This window comes from Thermobia domestica, chromosome 17 (assembly GCF_964235325.1).
Source record: "Thermobia domestica chromosome 17, izTheDome1.hap1.1, whole genome shotgun sequence".
In the NCBI taxonomy this organism is placed as follows: domain Eukaryota; kingdom Metazoa; phylum Arthropoda; class Insecta; order Zygentoma; family Lepismatidae; genus Thermobia; species Thermobia domestica.
In genome coordinates, this window is record NC_137470.1 from 186,724,521 (window position 1) to 186,743,385 (window position 18,865).

General features: G+C 27.7%; 1 pseudogene; it reads right to left on the reverse strand.

The window, feature by feature from the left end:
• Positions 1-311: 311 nt before the first annotated feature.
• On the reverse strand, positions 312-1,430 carry LOC145673874 (cytochrome b pseudogene; annotated as a pseudogene).
• Between the last annotated feature and the right edge of the window lie 17,435 nt (positions 1,431-18,865).

Here is an 18,865-nt window from a genome sequence, read left to right on the forward strand (position 1 = left end):
TTCTAGGGCATGATATTTTTTCTGTTTTGTTTTTTTGTAAGGTAGTATTTATTTCTTTTGGATTTATTTGAGTACAAGGAACGTTACCCCGATTTCGGTATGATAAATTAATATATCTTGCTTGAAAATGTTTTTTACCTTTATCTCTTAATTATCTTTTATTTTTAGGGGGTATAAAGCTTCTTTTTATTTCTCTTTTAATTTAAGTGTATTAAATTGAGGATAAGTTCTTAGAGCTTTGCTCTGTTGTATGTTTTCAAAACATATGCTTATTCTCAGCCAAAGAACTAAGTTTTATTTAATAGGAAATCTCATAAAGAGGACAGATAAGGCACAAATAGGAAATAAGCGAAGTAAATAACTGTGAGAATTTGGCCTGTTAGAATATAAGGATCTTCTACCGGCCGAGCTCCAATTCAAATTAAAAGGATTACTGTTCTAAATATAATTCAGAATATAATTTGATTAATAGGGTAGAATTGTAGGCCTCGTATTTTTCTAGTATGGAAAAATGGTATGATTATTAAAATGAGGATTGATATTACTAAAGCAATAACTCCTCCGAGTTTATTAGGAATGGAACGAAGAATAGCGTAAGCAAATAAGAAGTATCATTCTGGTTGAATATGTACTGGTGTAACTAGTGGATTGGCTGGAGTGAAGTTTTCAGGGTCTCCTAATATATAGGGATTTCAGAGGGTGAGTAATATTAAGGCTATTATTATCATTAGAAATCCAATAGTGTCCTTAGTTGAAAAATAAGGGTGGAAGGGGTTTTTATCTTGGTTTCTGTTAAGGCCGAGGGGGTTGTTAGATCCTGTTTGGTGAAGGAATAGGAGATGTACTATTGATATGGCGGCTACAATAAAAGGTAAGAGGAAATGGAAAGCAAAGAATCGGTTTAAAGTGGCATTATCTACAGCAAAGCCCCCTCAAATTCATTGTACTAATATTGTTCCTAGATAGGGAATAGCCGATAATAGATTTGTAATGACTGTAGCACCTCAGAAGGATATTTGACCCCAAGGCAGGACGTAGCCTACAAAAGCAGTTGCTATCACTAAAAGTAGAAGAGCAACTCCTACTCTTCCAGTATGAAGATAAAGATAAGAACTGTAGTATATTCCTCGACCGACGTGTAAGTAAAGGCAAATGAAGAAAAATGATGCTCCATTGGCATGTAGAGTGCGTAAAAGCCATCCAAAATTTACATCTCGGCAGATGTGAATTACTCTATTGAAGGCTAATTCAATACTTGATACATAATGTATTGCTAGAAATAGGCCTGTAGCAATTTGAATAATCAAACATAAACCGAGAAGAGAGCCAAAATTTCATCAATATGAGATGTTAATAGGAGCTGGGAGGTCTACTAAGGCGTTATTAGCAATTTTAAAAAGAGGATGATGTAAGCGGATTGGTGTTGACATATGACTTAGAAGGCCGAAGAGGGCCTTGATATAATGAAGTGATCTTTACTACTGCAATTAATGTAATAAATAGGTATGTTGCTAATATAATAGTATTCATTAAGATTGATGTTATATAAAATTTCATACCGGGAATTTCTTGATAATTAGTCGTATAGTGGTGAGGATCTGGTAATGAAATTATGTTTGGTAGTAGAAGGGGGTCGATAATTATTATAAGAATTAGGAGCAATTGAATTAGGAAAATTAGTAGGAAAAGATTAAGTGTTAGAGTAAATATTTCATTTGATGCTAGTCTTGTAACATAAATAAATAGAACTAATATGCCCCCCAGAAAAACTAAGAAGAGAATATAAGAAAATCAAGGAGATTCTCTTATAGTTGAAATAGTTAAGCAGGTGGTAATAGTGTTGACAATGAGTATTAATCCCATTGATAAGGGATGGGATATTTGAATTAGAATGAATCTTAGAACTACTAAAATTATAAGTAATATTCAGGTTATTTTAATTTCAAGAGATAGTTTATTAAAATATTAGTTTTGGGGACTAAAGATAAGTTTATACTTTCTCTTGATGCTTTTAGAATTTTATTCATTAATGGTTTACAAGACCAACGTTTTAATTAAACTATAAAAGCTTATGAAAATATTATTTATTTTGTTTTCTTGTTTTCTAGTTATTTTTGGAATAGCTTGTTTTGTTATTCAACGTAAGCATTTATTGATAGTTTTATTAAGACTCGAATTTATTGTGTTGATAAGATTTTTACTTTTGTCTTATTCTCTAGGAAGCTTGTATGTTGAAAACTATTTTTGTTTATTATTTTTAACTTTTAGTGTTTGTGAAGGTAGCTTAGGTTTATCGATTTTAGTGTCTATTGTTCGAACTCATGGAGGTGATTACTTAAATTCTTTAGTTGTATTGCGATGCTAAAATATTTAATGTTTATATTGTTTTTAATACCTTTGGGCTTTAATTTTAAATTATGATGAGTTGTTCAGTTTTGTCTTATTAGAGTTTGTTTTTTATTTATAATAAGAAATAGTATAGGACTGGTTCCCTGGGAGGTGGGCTATTATTTGTGGAGAGACAGCCTGAGATATTCGTTGATTTTATTAAGTATTTGAATTGTTATTCTTATAATTATAGCTAGAGAAGGCGCACTAAGAAGTTCATTTTATACTACGAGTTTTATTAGTTTAGTTTTATTATTACTTGTATTACTTTATTTGAGATTTTCTTCTTCTAGATTATTTATGTTTTATTTTTTTTTCTTGAGGGCTCATTAATTCCTACATTATTTTTAATTTTGGGTTGAGGTTATCAACCTGAACGGGTGCAGGCAGGCATATACTTGTTGTTTTATACTTTATTTGCTTCGTTGCCACTTTTGATCGGAATTTTTTATTTAGAATATGTTAGGGGTAGCTTATTGGTAATTAATATGAGAAGTGTAATAGATCTAGGAATTACATATTATATATGATATTTTGCTTTAGTTGTTGCTTTTTTAATTAAAATACCTATATTTTTGGTTCACCTTTGATTACCTAAAGCACATGTTGAGGCACCCGTAAGTGGTTCAATAATTTTGTCGGGGGTTTTATTGAAGTTAGGAGGATATGGGCTATTACGTATTCTATATTTTATAGAAAATGTAGCTGTAAATATAAATTTAATTTGATTTGGTATTAGAGTTGTGGGTATTTGATCGGTTAGATTAGTGTGCTTACGACAGGTTGATGTAAAATCTTTAATTGCTTATTCTTCTGTTGCACATATAGGGTTAGTGTTAATAGGATTACTAACGATGGGATTATGAGGATTTAGAGGTGCTCTTACATTAATAATTGCCCATGGCCTGTGTTCTTCGGGATTATTTTGTCTTGCAAATATTTCTTATGAACCTTTAGGGAGTCGAAGACCGTTAATCAATCGAGGAATATTGTCTTTTATGCCGAGCCTAGGGCTGTGATGATTTTTATTAAGAATTGCTAATATGGCTGCACCACCAACATTAAATTTATTAGGAGAAATTAGTTTGTTAAATAGAATCGTTGGCTGATCTTGATTGAGTATGTTAGGGTTAGCTTTACTATCTTTTTTTAGAGCTGCTTATAGATTGTATTTATATTCATATACTCAAAACGGAATTCCTTATTCTAATTTATATTCTTGTTGAGGGGGAAGTGTGCGAGAATATTTATTATTGATATTACACTGATTGCCTTTAAATTTATTGATCTTTTTTGCAGGGCCAAGATTTTTATGATTGTAGTTGCTTGAGTAGTTTAGAATAAAATTTTAGTTTGTGGAACTAAAGAAGGTTTATTGCCCTTAGGCCATGGTTTGACCTTTTTCAATTTGTGTAACTAGATTTGCCTTTTTAAGTAGAATAAGTGTTTTTTTGTTTCTAACAGGCTTGAATTTTTTAATCAATAGATATAGTGTATTTATTGAGTGAGAAGTTATTTCTTTTAATAGAAATAAAATTATTATAACTCTTCTATTTGACTGAATATCATTTATGTTTATAAGATTTGTGCTTTATATTTCTAGAATGGTAATTTATTATAGTGGACAATATATAGGATCTGAACGATATCTTAATCGATTTATTATGCTTGTATTAATATTTGTTCTTTCGATAGTTTTATTGATTGTTTCTCCTAATTTAATTAGAATCCTCCTTGGATGAGATGGGCTAGGACTAGTGTCATATTGTTTAGTTATTTATTATGAAAATGTGCGGTCTTATAATGCTGGTATGTTAACTGCTCTTTCTAATCGTGTTGGAGACGTAGAAATTTTGTTAGCTATTGCTTGAATATTGAATTATGGAAGTTGAAATTGTGTCTTTTATTTGCATAGAGTTTTAAATAATAATGAGATAGTAATTATCTCTAGCTTAATTATTTTGGCAGCAATAACAAAAAGTGCACAAATTCCTTTTTCTGCGTGATTGCCAGCAGCAATAGCCGCTCCTACGCCAGTATCAGCATTAGTACATTCTTCTACACTTGTGACTGCTGGAGTTTACTTGCTAATTCGTTTTAGGGACGTTTTATTAAGTGTTTATGCGGGAGATGTATTACTTTTATTGTCAGGACTGACAATATTTATAGCTGGTATTGGTGCTAACTATGAATATGATTTGAAGAAGATTATTGCTTTATCTACACTAAGTCAGCTTGGTCTTATAATAATTATTTTGTCTATGGGATTTCCTGTATTGGCTTTTTTTCATCTATTGACACATGCTTTATTTAAGGCATTACTTTTTTTTATATGCGAGAGCAATCATTCATGGCGTAGGAGATACACAAGATATTCGTAGAATAGGAGCACTTGTAAGTCAGATGCCTCTTACTTTGTCTTGTTTAAATGTAGCTAACTTGGCTTTATGTGGAATGCCATTTTTAAGCTGGGTTTTATTCTAAGGACTTAATTTTGGAGATTTCTTCTTTGTCTTTAATTAATGTAGTCAGCTTTTTCTTATTATTTTTTTTCTATATTATTTTATGTTATTCAGTACGTTTAAGATTTTATTTAACGGGTAAGGGCTTTGGGGGCACTAATATTCATTCTATTAGTGATAATGAAGGTTGGACTATGTGTAAATGAATATTAGGATAAGTAGTGATAGCAGTTTTAGGGGTGCGGCATTGAGTTGATTGATTTTCCTACTGTTAATTGTGTTGTTTTACCTTTATATTTAAAAACGGGTGCATTACTTGTAAGTGTGGTAGGCTTGTGGGTTGGTATTTTATTATCAAGTTATTCTATTGGGCAGTCTTTAATGTGTGTGAAGTTTTATTTTAGCTCTACAATAATAGGAAGCATATGATTTTTACCTTACTTATCAACAAATTATATTATTAAATTCCCTTTATATGTAGGGGTGTATATTATAATAATATTGATCAAGGATGAAGAGAATGCCTTGGTGCTCAGGGCATATATAGTAATTTTAAGGATGGTTCAATATTAATTCAACAATCGCAAGACAATTTATTTAAAATGTATTTATTATTTTTTTTATTTTTTACAATTTTCCTTTGCTTCTTTATATTTGTATATTTAGGTAGCTTATATTGAAAGCATAGTATTGAAGATACTAAGAAGAATTATATTCCCTAAATAAATACTCCCTGAGAGTACTCTTTTTTTTACCTCGAAAAGGTAATGTAATATTTATACTAAGGGGGTTATGGTTATTTTATTAATAGATGTTAACGGTCTAATGCGCTAAAGATAAAAGTTAGCAGCTTCTTCTTGATTAATTCACATCTCCTTAGTTGGGGCAGGAAAAGTCCCAATAATATCATTAACAGTGAAATGCCTATTTTTGGCTTCAACTAACAAGTAGGGGCCAAGAGACCAAAGGCTCAGGTCGAAACTGAGTGCAATTGTTTGCTTCCTACTTATGAGATAAGTTGATAGCAACACCTTTTGGATGCAAACCAAATATTATACTTAACTATTATCCCGTTTCATTAGTCAGCTCATGTTAAGGACCCTTGATTTCATTCATGATAAAGGCCTATTAGGAGGATTACTAAGAATGTTAATCTAACCAAAGATCAGGATAGTGTATTAGTGTTGTTAATAGTAATTGTTATTGGTAGTAGAAGGGCAATTTCTACGTCGAAGATGAGGAAAATTACAGCAATTAGGAAGAATCGCAGGGAAAAGGGAATTCGGGCCGATGACTTAGGATGAAATCCGCATTCAAAGGGAGAATTTTTTTCTCGATCATTAATAACTTTTTTTGGAAAGAAGAGTTGAAATGGCTCTAACAATTAAGCAAATAATGATAGTTAGTAGGCCGGTCGTTAAGACTGTATTAATTGCCTATTTCATTTAATGATCCTTTTGATTGGAAGTCAAATATACTATATATATTAAATAGGCTTAACCTCCTCATCAATTAATAGAAATGTAAAGGAATAATCATACTACATCTACAAAATGTCAATATCAAGCAGCGGCTTCAAATCCAAAATGGTGAGTAGGAGAAAAATGTGATAAAAGGTGGCGGAATAAACAAGTGGCTAGAAATGTAGAACCAATAATGACGTGAAGACCATGGAAGCCTGTTGCTATGAAAAATGTTGACCCGTATACAGCATCTGCGATGGTGAATGGTGCTTCGTAATATTCATATGCTTGTAGAGCAGTAAAATATAAACCTAGAAGGATTGTGAGTAGTAGGCCTTGTGTAGCCTGAGTGTGATTGCCCTCTATTAGTCTGTGATGAGCTCATGTTACAGTGACTCCTGAGGCTAGTAGAATTGCAGTATTAAGAAGAGGGATGTGTATTGGGTTGAATGGTACAATTCCTGCTGGAGGTCAGAAAGATCCAATTTCTACTGTTGGTGCTAGTCTACTATGGAAGAAGGCCCAGAAAAATGAAACAAAAAGAATACTTCAGAGATAATAAATAAGATTATACCTCACCGAAGACCTAATGTAAATTGTATAGTGTGTAATCCTTGATATGTTCCTTCTCGGGTTACATCTCGTCATCATTGAATTATAGTTAATAATGTGATTAATATAACTAAGAAGAATAAGGAGGGATCATATTGGTGGAATCATATGTTATGTAAGTTTATTGATGCTTTATATTTTTAAAATATTGTTGAAAATCTGCTGAAATATTGTTGAAAGATTTCCAAAAAAAGTATTTGTGAGTCCTCTTAATTTCATTGGTTACACAATACTTTCATATTCCAAATTTTAAGAGGCTTTCGAAAAAAACTTATATATAAGTTCCCAACAAAAGATTATATTTCTAATGCTGTAATGTCCAATATTTTCAAAATGCAACGTATAATTTTATTTTTGAAAGCTCTATGAATATTTTTTACTTCTTTAAAAACATTCCAAAAAACTTCTCTTCTAAAGTGAACTAATTTCCATTGCTTTGAAAACGAAGCGTTTTATCATTTTTGGATCCTTTTTGAAAAGATTCCTTCCTCCAAAAATTAAATCTCCACAAAATACTCTATTTTTGGGTACTTTATTTTCGTCTTTCTCAAAATCCGTTATTTTTTTATACTTTAGTAGGTTTTGATAAAGTTCATTGCCTCCTATAAAAAAAGCTGTAACTAAAGGTTTATTCTTTAGTTTTCTGATTTTCGTTATATAAGGTCATTGACACTTCATATTTTTAAAATATTGTTAAAAAAGATTGGTTCTTTCTGTGAAAGATTTCCAAAAAGCTATTTATGAATCCTCTTTTTTTCTTTAGTTACACAATGCGGTGATATTCTATACTTTTAGGAACTTTCTAAAGAAAACAAATATAACTTCCGAACAAAAGATTAAATTTATAAATTCTCTAATTTTCAATACTTTCAAAGTACAGTTTAAATTTTTTTTGAAAGCTCTAATAAAAATTATTACTTCTTTAAGAACAATCCAAAAAACTTTTCTCTTCTCAAGTAATCTAATTTCCATTGCTTTCAAAAAGAAACATTTTCTATATTTTAGGATCCTTTTTCATAGGATTGCTTCCTCCAAAAATTTACTCGCCACAAAAGATTCTATTTTTTAGTGCTCCTATTTTCGTCTGTCTCAAAACCCATTAATATTTATATTTTGTAGCTTTTGATGAAATTCATTGCATCTTATGAGAAAAGCTGTAAAAATGGTTATTCTCTAGTTTTCTTATTTTCGTTATATAAGTTCATTGATAGTTTATATTTTTAAAATATTGTTGAAAAAAGATTACTTCTTTCAGTAGTAGATTTCCCCAAAAAATTTTTTTGAGTCCTCTTGTTTTCCCTGGTTACACAATATGATGATATTCCATATTTTTAAGAGCTTTCAAAAAGACTTGAAAATAAGTTCCCAACAAAAGATTATATTTCTAAATGTTGTCATTTCCAATACTTTCCAAATACAATGTTTAAATTTATATTTGAAAGCACTAAAAATATTATTATTTCTTTAAAAACATTCCAAATAACTTGTCTGTTCGGAAGTTGTCTAATTATCATTGTTTTCAAAACGAAACGTTTTTTTTATTTTAGGATCCATTTTTGATACGATTTCTTCCTAAAACAATTGAGTCTCCACAAAAGATGATATTTTTGAGTGCTCTTATTTCCGTCTCACAAACTCCGTTTAATTTTTATTCTTTAGTAGGTTTTGCTAAAATTCATCGCTTCCCATAAGAAAAGCTGTAAAAATGTTTATTCTTTAGTTTCTGATTTACGTGATATAAGTTCATTGATGCTTTATATTTTTAAAATACTGTTGAAAAAAGTTTACTTCTTTCAGTAATAGATTTCAAAAAAAATTTTTTGAGTCCTCTTGTTTTCCCTGGTTACACAATATGATGATATTCCATATTTTTAAGAGCTTTCAAAAAGACTTGAAAATAAGTTCCCAACAAAAGATTATATTTCTAAATGCTCTAATTTCCAATACTTTCAAACTACAATGTTTAAATTTATTTTTGAAAGCACTATGAAAAATTTTACTTCTTTAAAAACATTCCAAAAAACTTTTCTTTTCTGAAGTGATCTGATATTCATTGCTTTCAAAACGAAACGCTTTCTATATTTTAGGATCATTTTTGATACGATTGCTTCCTCCAAAAATTAAATCTCCACAAAAGAATCTATTTTTGAGTGCTCTTATTCTCTCTCAAAATCCACTAATTTTTTATACTTTACTATGTTTTGATAAAATTCATTGCTTTCTACAGAAATAGCTGTAACAAAAGGTATATTTTTTAGTTTTCTGGTTTTCGTTAAATAAGTTTATTATGCTTTATATCCCTAAAATCATGTTTGAAAAGGATTGTCACCTCCAATAATAGATTTCCAATATTTTTTTTGTTTCTCCATTTTTTCCTTGGTTACACAATACAATGATTTGACATATTTTATGAGCTTTCGAAAAAAAAATTAAAAATAAACTCCGATTAAGAGGTTATATTTACGAGTGCTCTAATTTCCAATACTTTCATAATACATGGTTTATCTATATTTTTGAATGTATATGAAAATAAATTATTTCCTTTAAAACATTCCAAAAAACTTGTCTATTCGGAATTTGCCTAATTTCCATTGTATTCAAAACGAAACATTTTCTACATTTTAGGAACATTTTTGCTACGATTGCTTGCTCCAAAAATTGAATCTCCACAAAAGATTCTTTTTTTGAGTGCTCTTATCTTCGTCTCTCTCAAAATCGGTAATGATTTATACTTTAGTAGGTTTTGATAAATTTCATTGCTTCATATAAGAAAAGCTGTAAAAAGTTTTTTCATTAGTTTTCTTATTTTAGTTATATAAGTTCATTGATGGTTTATATTTTTAAAATATAATTAAAAAAGATTGCTTATTTCAGTAGTAGATTTCCAAAAAAAAATATTTTTGAGTCCTCCTATTTTCTTTGGTTACACAATACTTTCATATTCCAAATTTTAGTAGCTTCCGAAAAACACTTACAAATAAGTCCCCAACAAAAGATAATATATCTAAATGCTCTAATTTCCAATACTTTCAAAATACAATGTTTAAATTTATTTTCAAAATCTATGAAAGACTTTAACTTCTTTTAAAACACTCCAAAAAACTTGTCTCTTCTGAAGTGATCTATTTTCCATTGTTTTCAAAACCAAACATTCTCTATATTTTAGGATCCTTTTGATACGATAGCTTCCTCCAAGAATTGAGTCTCCACAAAAGATTCTATTTTGGAGAAATCTTCGTTTGGTCTCTCTCAAAATACGTTAATTTTTTATACTTTAGTAGGCTTTTTAAATTTCATTGCTTCATATAAGTAAAGCTGTGAAAAAGTTTATTCATTAGTTTTCTTGTTTTCGTTATATAAGTTTATTGATGCTTTATATTTTTAAAATACTCTTGAAAAAAATTGCTTCTTTCAGTAGTAGATTTCCAAACAAAATTTATTATTGAATCCTCTAATTTTCTTTGGTTACACAATACTTTCATATTCCAAATTTTTAGGAGCTCTCGAATAAAAACTAACAAATAAGTCCCAACAAAAGATTATATATCTAAATGCTCTAATTTACAATACTTTCAAAATACAATGTTCAAATTTATTTTTGAAATCTCTATGAAAAACTTTACCTTCTTTAAAAACATTCCAAACAACTTGTCCCTTCTGAAGTGATCTATTTTCCATTGCCTTCAAAATTAAACGTTTCTATATTTTAGGATCCTCTTTGATAGGATTGCTTCCTCCAAAAATTGAGTCTCCACAAAAGATTCTATTTTTGAGTGCTCTTATTTTCGTCTTTCTCAAAATCCGTTAATTTTTTATACTTTAGTAGTTTTTTTTTTAAATTTCATTCCTTCATATAAGTAAAGCTGTAAAAAAGTTTATTCATTAGTTTTCTTGTTTTCGTTATATAAGTTTATTGATGCTTTATATTTTTAAAATATTGTTGAAAAAGATTGCTTCTTTCAGTAGTAGATTTTCAAAAAAATTATCTCTGAGTCCTCTTATTTTCTTTGGTAACACGATATTTTCATATTCCAAATTTTTGGTAGCTTCCGAAAAACACTTAAAAATAAGTTCCCAACAAAAGATTATATTTCTAAATGTTCTAATTTCCAGTACTTTCAAAATACAATGTTTAATTATATTTTTGAGAACTCTATGAAAAACTTTCACTCCTTTAAAAATATCCCAAAAAACTTCTCTCTTCTGAAGTGATCTATTTTCCATTGTTTTCATAACGAAACGTTTTCTATATTTTAGGATCATTTTAGTTGATACGATTGCTTCCTCCAAAAATTGTCTCCACAAAAGATTCTATTTTCGACAAATATTATTTTCGTCTCTATCAAAATACGTTAATTCTTTATACTTTAGTAGTTTTTTAAATTTCAGGCCTTCATATAAGAAGAGCTCTAAAAAAAAGTTTATTCCTTAGTTTTCTTGTTTTCGTTTTATAAGTTTATTGACGCGTATATTTTTAAAATATTGTTGAAAAATTGCTTCTTTCAGTAGTAGATTTCCAAAAAATTTATTTTTGTGTCCTCTTATTTTCATTGGTTACACAACATTTTCATATTCCAAATTTTTAGGAGCTTTTGAATAAAAACTAGCAAATAAGTTCCCAACAAAAGAGTATATATCTAAATGCTGTAATTTCCAATACTATCAAAATACTGTGTTCAAATTTATTTTTGAAAGCTCTATGAAAATTTAACTTCTTTAAAAACATTCCAAAAAACTTGTATCTTCTGAAGTGATTTTCTTCCATTGCTTTCAAAACAAAACGTTCTCTATATTTTAGGATCCTTTTTGATACGATTGCTTCCTCCAAGAATTGTCTCCACAAAAGATTCTATTTTCGAGAAATATTATTTTCGTCTCTATCAAAATACGTTATTTTTTATACTTTAGTAGGTTTTTTTTTAAATTTCATTGCTTCATATAAGAAGAGCTCTAAAAAAGTTTATTCATTAGTTTTCTTGTTTTCTTCATTAGTTTTCAAATTTTCGATCTTCCGAAAAGAACTTAAAGATAAGTTCCCAACAAAAGATTATATATCTGACTGCACTAATTACCAATACTTTAAAAATACAATGCTTAAATTTATTTTTGAAAGCTGTATGAAAAATTTTTACTTCTTTAAAAGCATTCCGAAAAACTTCTCTTCTCAAGTGATCAAATTTCCATTCCTTTCAAAGCGAAACGTTTTTTTTATTATAAGATCCTTCTGTATAGGTTTGGTTTCTCCAAGAATTGAATCTCCACAAAAAATTCTATTTTTGAGTGCCCTTATTTTCGTCTCTCTCAAAATACGTTAATTTTTTATACTTTAGTAGTTTTTTTAAATTTCATTGCTTCATATAAGAAGAGCTGTAAAAAAGTTTATTCATTAGTTTTCTTGTTTTCGTTATATAAGTTTATTGATGCTTTTTATTTTTAAAATATTTTTGAGAAATTGAATCTTTCCGTAGTAGATTTCCAAAAAAAATATTTTTGAGTCCTCTTATTTTTATTGGTTACACAATACTTTCATATTCCAAATTTTTAAGTGCTTTCGAAAAAAAAGTAACAAATAAGTTCCCAACAAAAGATTATATATCTAAATGTTTTAATTTCCAATTCTTTCAAAATTTATTTTTGAAAGCTCTAAGAAAAATTATTAGTTCTATAAAAACATTCATAAAACTTATCTCTTCTCAAGTGTTCTAATGTCCATTACTTCCGAAACGCAACGTTTTCTATATTTTAGGATCTTATCTCATATGATTGCTTCTTCCAAAAATTCTCTCCACGAAAGATTCAATTTTTGAGTGCTCTTATTTTCGTCTCTCAAAATCCGTTAATTTTTTATACTTTTGTAGGTGTTCATAAATTTCATTGCTTCATATAAGAAAAGCAGTAAAAAAGTATATTCATTACTTTTCTGATTCTCGTTATATAAGTTCATTGATGCTTTATATTTTTAAAATATTGTTGAAAAAATGCTTCTTTCAGTAGTAGATTTCCAAAAAATATTTTTGGGCCCTCTTATTTTCTTTGGTTACACAAGATTTCATATTCAAAATTTTTGCGATCTTCCGAAAAAACTTAAAAATAAGTTCCCAACAAAAGATTATATATCTGACTGCTGTAATTACCAATATTTTAAAAATACAATGTTTAAATTTATTTTTGAAAGTAATATGAAAAATTTTTCCTTCTTCAAATACATTCCAAAAAAGTTGTCTTTTCTCAAGAGATATAATTTCCATTTCTTTCAAAACGAGACGTTTTCTTATTATAGGATACTTTTTGATAGGATTGCTTCCTCCAAGAATTGAATCTCCACAAAAGATTCTATTTTTGAGTGCCCTTCTTTTCGTCTCTCACAAAATCCGTTAATTCTTTATACTTTAGAAGGTTTTGGTTAACTTCATTGCTTCATATAAGAAAAGCTGAAAAAAAGTTAATTCATTAGTTTTCTTGTTTTTGTTATATAAGTTTATTGATGCTTGATATTTTTAAAATATTGTTAAAAAATTGCTTCTTTCAGTAGTAGATTTCCAGAAAAATTTATTTTTTAGAACTCTTATTTTCTTTGGTTACACAATACTTTCATATTCCAAGTTTTTAGGAACTTTCGAAAAAAACAAACAAATAAGTTCCCAACAAAAATTATATATTTAAATGCTCTAATTTATAAGACTTTCAAAATACAATGTTTAAATTTATTTTTGAAAGCTCTATCAAAAATATTTAAATTCTTTAAAAACATTCCAAAAACTTGTGTTTTCTGAAGTGATCTATTTTCCATTGCATTCAAAACAAAACCTTTTCTATAATTTAAGATCCTCTTTCATAGGATTGCTTCCTCCAAAAATTGAGTCTCAGCAAAAGATTCTATTTTTGAATCTTCATATTTTCTTTGGTTACACAATACGATGATATTCCAAATTTTTAGGAGCTTTCGGAAAAAAACTTAAAAATAAGTTCCGAACAAAAGATTATATTTCTAAATGCTCTAATTTCCAATACTTTCAAAATACAATGTTTAAATTTATTTTTGAAAGCTCAAATAAAAATTATTACTTCTTTAAAAACATTCCAAACAACTTTTCTATTCTCAAGTAATCAAATTTCCATTGCTTTCAAAGAGCAATATATACTATATTTTAGAATCCTTTTTTGATACGATTGCTTCCTCCAAAAATTGACTTTTCACACAAGATTCTATACTTGAGTGCTCTTATTTTAGTCTCTGTAAAAATCCCTTAATTTTTTATACTTTAGTAGATTTTTTGATAAAGTTCATTGCTTCGTAAAAGAGTAGCTGTAAAAAAATTATTCTTTAGTTTTTTGATTTTCGTTCTATAAGTTCATTGATTCTTTATATTTTAAAAATTTGTTGGAAAAAGATTGCATCTCTCAGTAATAGATTTCCCAAAGAATATTTTTGAGTCTTCTTATTTTCTTTATTTTCAAAATATAATGATATTCCAAACTTTTAAAAGCTTTCGAAAAAAAATTAAAATTAACTTCCGAACAAAATCTTATATTTCTAATTGCTCTAATTTACAATACTTTCTAAATACAATGTTTAAATTTATTATTGAACGCTCTATGAAAAATTTTTACTTCTTTAAAAACATTTCAAAGAACTTTTCTCTTCTAAAGTGATCTAATTTCCATTGCTTTCAAGAAGGAATATTTTCTATATGTTAGGATCCTTTTTCATACGATTACTTCCTCCGAAAATTGAGTCTCCACAAAAGATTCTATTTTCAATTGCTCTTCTTTTCGTCTCTCTCAAAATCCATTAATTCTTTACACTTAGGAAGTTTTGAAAAATTTCATTGCTTGCTGTAAAAATAGCTGTAACAAAAGGCTTATTCTTTAGTTTTCTGATTTTCGTTATATAAGTTAATTGTTTTTTATATTTTTAAAATATTCTTGAAAAATTCATTAATTTTTTTTAACTTTAGAAAGTTTTCATAAATTTCATTGCTTCATATAAAAAAGCGATAAAGAAGCTCATTCATTAGTTTTCTGATTTTCGTTATATAAATTCGATGATGATTTATATTTTTGAAATATTGTTGAAAAAAATTGCTTCTTTCAGTAATTGATTTCCCTAATATTTTCCTGGGTTAAACAATACGATTATATTCAATTTTATACGAGCTTTCGAAAAAAACTTAAAAATAAGTTCCGAAGAAAAGATTATATCTCTAAATGCTCTATTTTCCAATACTTTCATAATACAATGTTTAGATTTATTTTTGAAAGCTCTATGAAAAATTTTACTTCTTTAAAAACATTCCAAAAAACTTTTCTTTTCTGAACTTATCTGATATAAATTGCTTTCAAAACGAAACGTTTTCTATATTTTAGGATCCTTTTTGATACGATTGCTTCCTCCAAAAATTGAGTCTCAACAAAAGATTCTATTTTTGAGTGCTCTTATTTTGGTCTCTCTCAAAATCCATTAATTTTTTATACTTTAGTATGTTTTGAAAAACTTCATTGCTTTCTATAAAAATAGCTGTAACAAAAGGTATATTTTATAGTTTTCTGATTTTCGTTAAATAAGTTTATTGATGCTTTATATTTTTAAAATTATGTTTGAAAAGGATTGTTACCTTCAATAATAGATTTCCGAAAAATGTTTTTTGGTTTCTCCATTTTTTCCTTGGTTACACAATACAATGATTTGACATATTTTATGAACTTTCGAAAAAAAATTAAAATAAACTCCGATTAATATGTTATATTTCTGAGTGCTCTATTTTCCAATACTTTCATAATACATGGTTTATCTATATTTTTGAAAGTATATGAAAATAAATTATTTCCTTAAAAGAATTCCAAAAACTTTTCTATTCGAAAGTCGCCTAATTTCCATTGTTTTCTAAACGAAACGTTTTCTATATTTTAGGATCATTTTTGCTACGATTGCTTCCTCCAAAAATTGAATCTCCACAAAAGATTATATTTTTGAGTGCTCTTATTCTCGTCTCTCTCAAAATCCGTAATATTTTATACTTTAGTAGGTTTTCATAAATTTCATTACTTCATATAAGAAAAGCTGTAAAAATGTTTATTCATTAGTTTCCTTATTTTCGTTATATAAGTTCATTGATGTTTTATATTTTTAAAATATTGTTGAAGAAAGATTGCTTCTTTCAGTTGTAGATTTAAAAAAAATATTTTGAGTCCTTTTATTTTCTTTGGTTACAAAACACTTTCATATTTCAAATATTTAGGAGCTTCCAAAAAACACTTAAAAATAGGTTTCTAATAAAAGTTTATATTTCTAAATGCCCTAATTACCAATACTTTCAAAATACAATTTTTAAATTTATTTTTAGTCTATGAAAAATTTTAACTTCTTTAAAAACATTCCAAAACACTTCTCTCTTCTGAAGTGATCTAATTTCCGTTGCCTTCAAAACGAAACGTTTTCTATATTTTAGGATCCTTTTTGATACAATTGCTTCCTCAAAAAATTGAGTCTCCACAAAATATTCTATTCTTGAGACCCCTTACTTTCGTCTCTCTCAAAATCCGAATATTTTATACTTAAGTAGGTTTTGATAAAGTTCGTTGCTTCCTACGAGAAAAGCAGTAAAAAATGTTATTCTTTAGTTTTCTGATTTTCGTTATATAAGTTCATTGATGCTTTATATTTTAAAAATATTGTTGAAAATGGTTCCTTCTTTCAGTAATATATTTCACCAAAAACATTTTTAATTCCTCATATTTTCATGTATTACACAATACGATGGAATTCCATGTTTTAGGAGCTTTCGAAAAAAAATAACAAATAAGTTCCCAACAAAAGATTATATATCTTAATGCTCTAATTTCCAATACTTACAAAATACAATGTTCAAATTTATTTTTGAAAGCTCCATGAAAAACTTTAACTTCTTTAAAAACATTCCAAAAAAACTTGTCTCCTCTGAAGTGATCTATTTTTGATTGCTTTCAAAACGAAACGTTCTCTTTATATTTTAGGATCCATAGAAAGCTCTATAAAAATTTTATTTCTTTAAAAACATTCCAAAAAACTTTTCTTTTCTGAACTGATCTGATATACATTGCTTTCAAAACGAAACGTTTTCTATATTTTAGGATCCTTTTAGATACGATTGCGTCCTCCAAAATTGAGTCTCCACAAAAGATTCTACTTTTGAGTGCTCTTATTTTGGTCTCTCAAAATCCACTAATTTTTTATACTTTAGAAAGTTTTGATAAACTTCATTGCTTTCTATTTAAAAAGCTGTAACAAAAGGTATATTTTTTAGTTTTCTGATTTTCGTTAAATAAGTTTATTGATGCTTTATATCATTAAAATATGTTTGAAAAAGATTGTTACCTCCAGTAATAGTTTTCAAAAATTTTTTTTGGTTTCTCCATTTTTCCTTGGTTTAACAGTACAATGATTTGACATATTTTATGAGCTTTCGAAAAAAATTTTTTTTAAAAATAAGCTCCGATAAGAGGTTATATTTCTGAGTGCTCCAATTTCCAATACTTTCATAATACATGGTTTATCTATTTTTTTGAATATATATGAATAAAATATTTCCTTTAAAACATTCCAAAAAACTTGTCTCTTAGGAATTTGCCTAGTTAGCATTGTTTTGAAAACGAAACGCCTTATATATTTTAGGAACATTTTTGCTAGGATTGCTTCCACCAAGAATTGAATCTCCACAAAAGATTGTTTTTTGAGTGCTCTTATTTTCGTCTCTCTCAAAATCCGTAATTTTTTATACTTTAGTATGTTTTCATAAACTTCGTTGCTTTCTATAAAAATAGCTGTAACAAAAGGTTTCTTTTAGTTTTCTGATTTTCGTTATATAAATTCATTGATGCTTTATATTTTTAAAATATTGTTGAAAAAAGATTGCTTCTTTCAGTAGTAGATTTCCAAAAAAATTATTTTTGAGTCCTCCTATTTTCTTTGGTAACACAATACTTTCATATTCCAAATTTTTAGTAGCTTCCGAAAAACACTTAAAAGTAAGTTCCCAAAAAAGATTATATATCCTACTGCTCTAATTACCAATACTCTAAAAATACAGTGTTTAAATTTTTTTGAAAGCTCTATGAAAAAATTTTACTTCTTTAAAAACATTCCAAAAACTTTTCTCTTCTCACGTGATCTAATTTCCATTCCTTTGAAGACGAAACGTTTTCTATATTTTAGGATCCTTTTTGATATGATTGCTTCCTCCGAAATTTGAGTCTCTACAAAAGATTCTATTTTCGAGAAATATTATTTTCGTCTCTCTCAAAATACGTTAATTTTTTATACTTTAGTAGTTTTTTTAAATTTCATTGCTTCATATAAGAAGAGCTGTAAAATAAGGTTATTCATTAGTTTTCTTGTTTTCTTTATATAAGGTTATTGGTGCTTTATATTTTTAAAATATTTTTGAAATAATCGCTTCTTTCAATAGCAGATTTCCAAAAAAATTTATTTTTAGTCCTCTTATTTTCATTGGTTACACAATACTTTCATATTCCAAATTTTTAAGTGCTTTCAAAAAAAACTAACAAATAAGTTCCCAAAAAACATTATATATTTAAATGTTTTACTTTCAAATACTTTCAAAATACAATGTTCAAATTTATTTTTGAAAGCTCTATGAAAATCTTTAACTTCTTTAAAACATACCAAAAAACTTGTCTCTCCTGAAGTGATCTATTTTCCATTGCTTTCAAAACGAGACGTTCTCTATATTTTAGGATCTTTTTTGATACGAATTGAATTGATACGAATTGATACGAATTGAATACGATACGATACGAAATTATTTCCTTAAAAGCATTCCAAAAAACTTTTCTATTCGAAATTCGCCTAATTTCCATTGTTTTCCAAACGAAACGTTTTCTATATTTTAGGATCATTTTTGCTACGATTGCTTCCTCCAAAAATTGAATCTCCACAAAAGA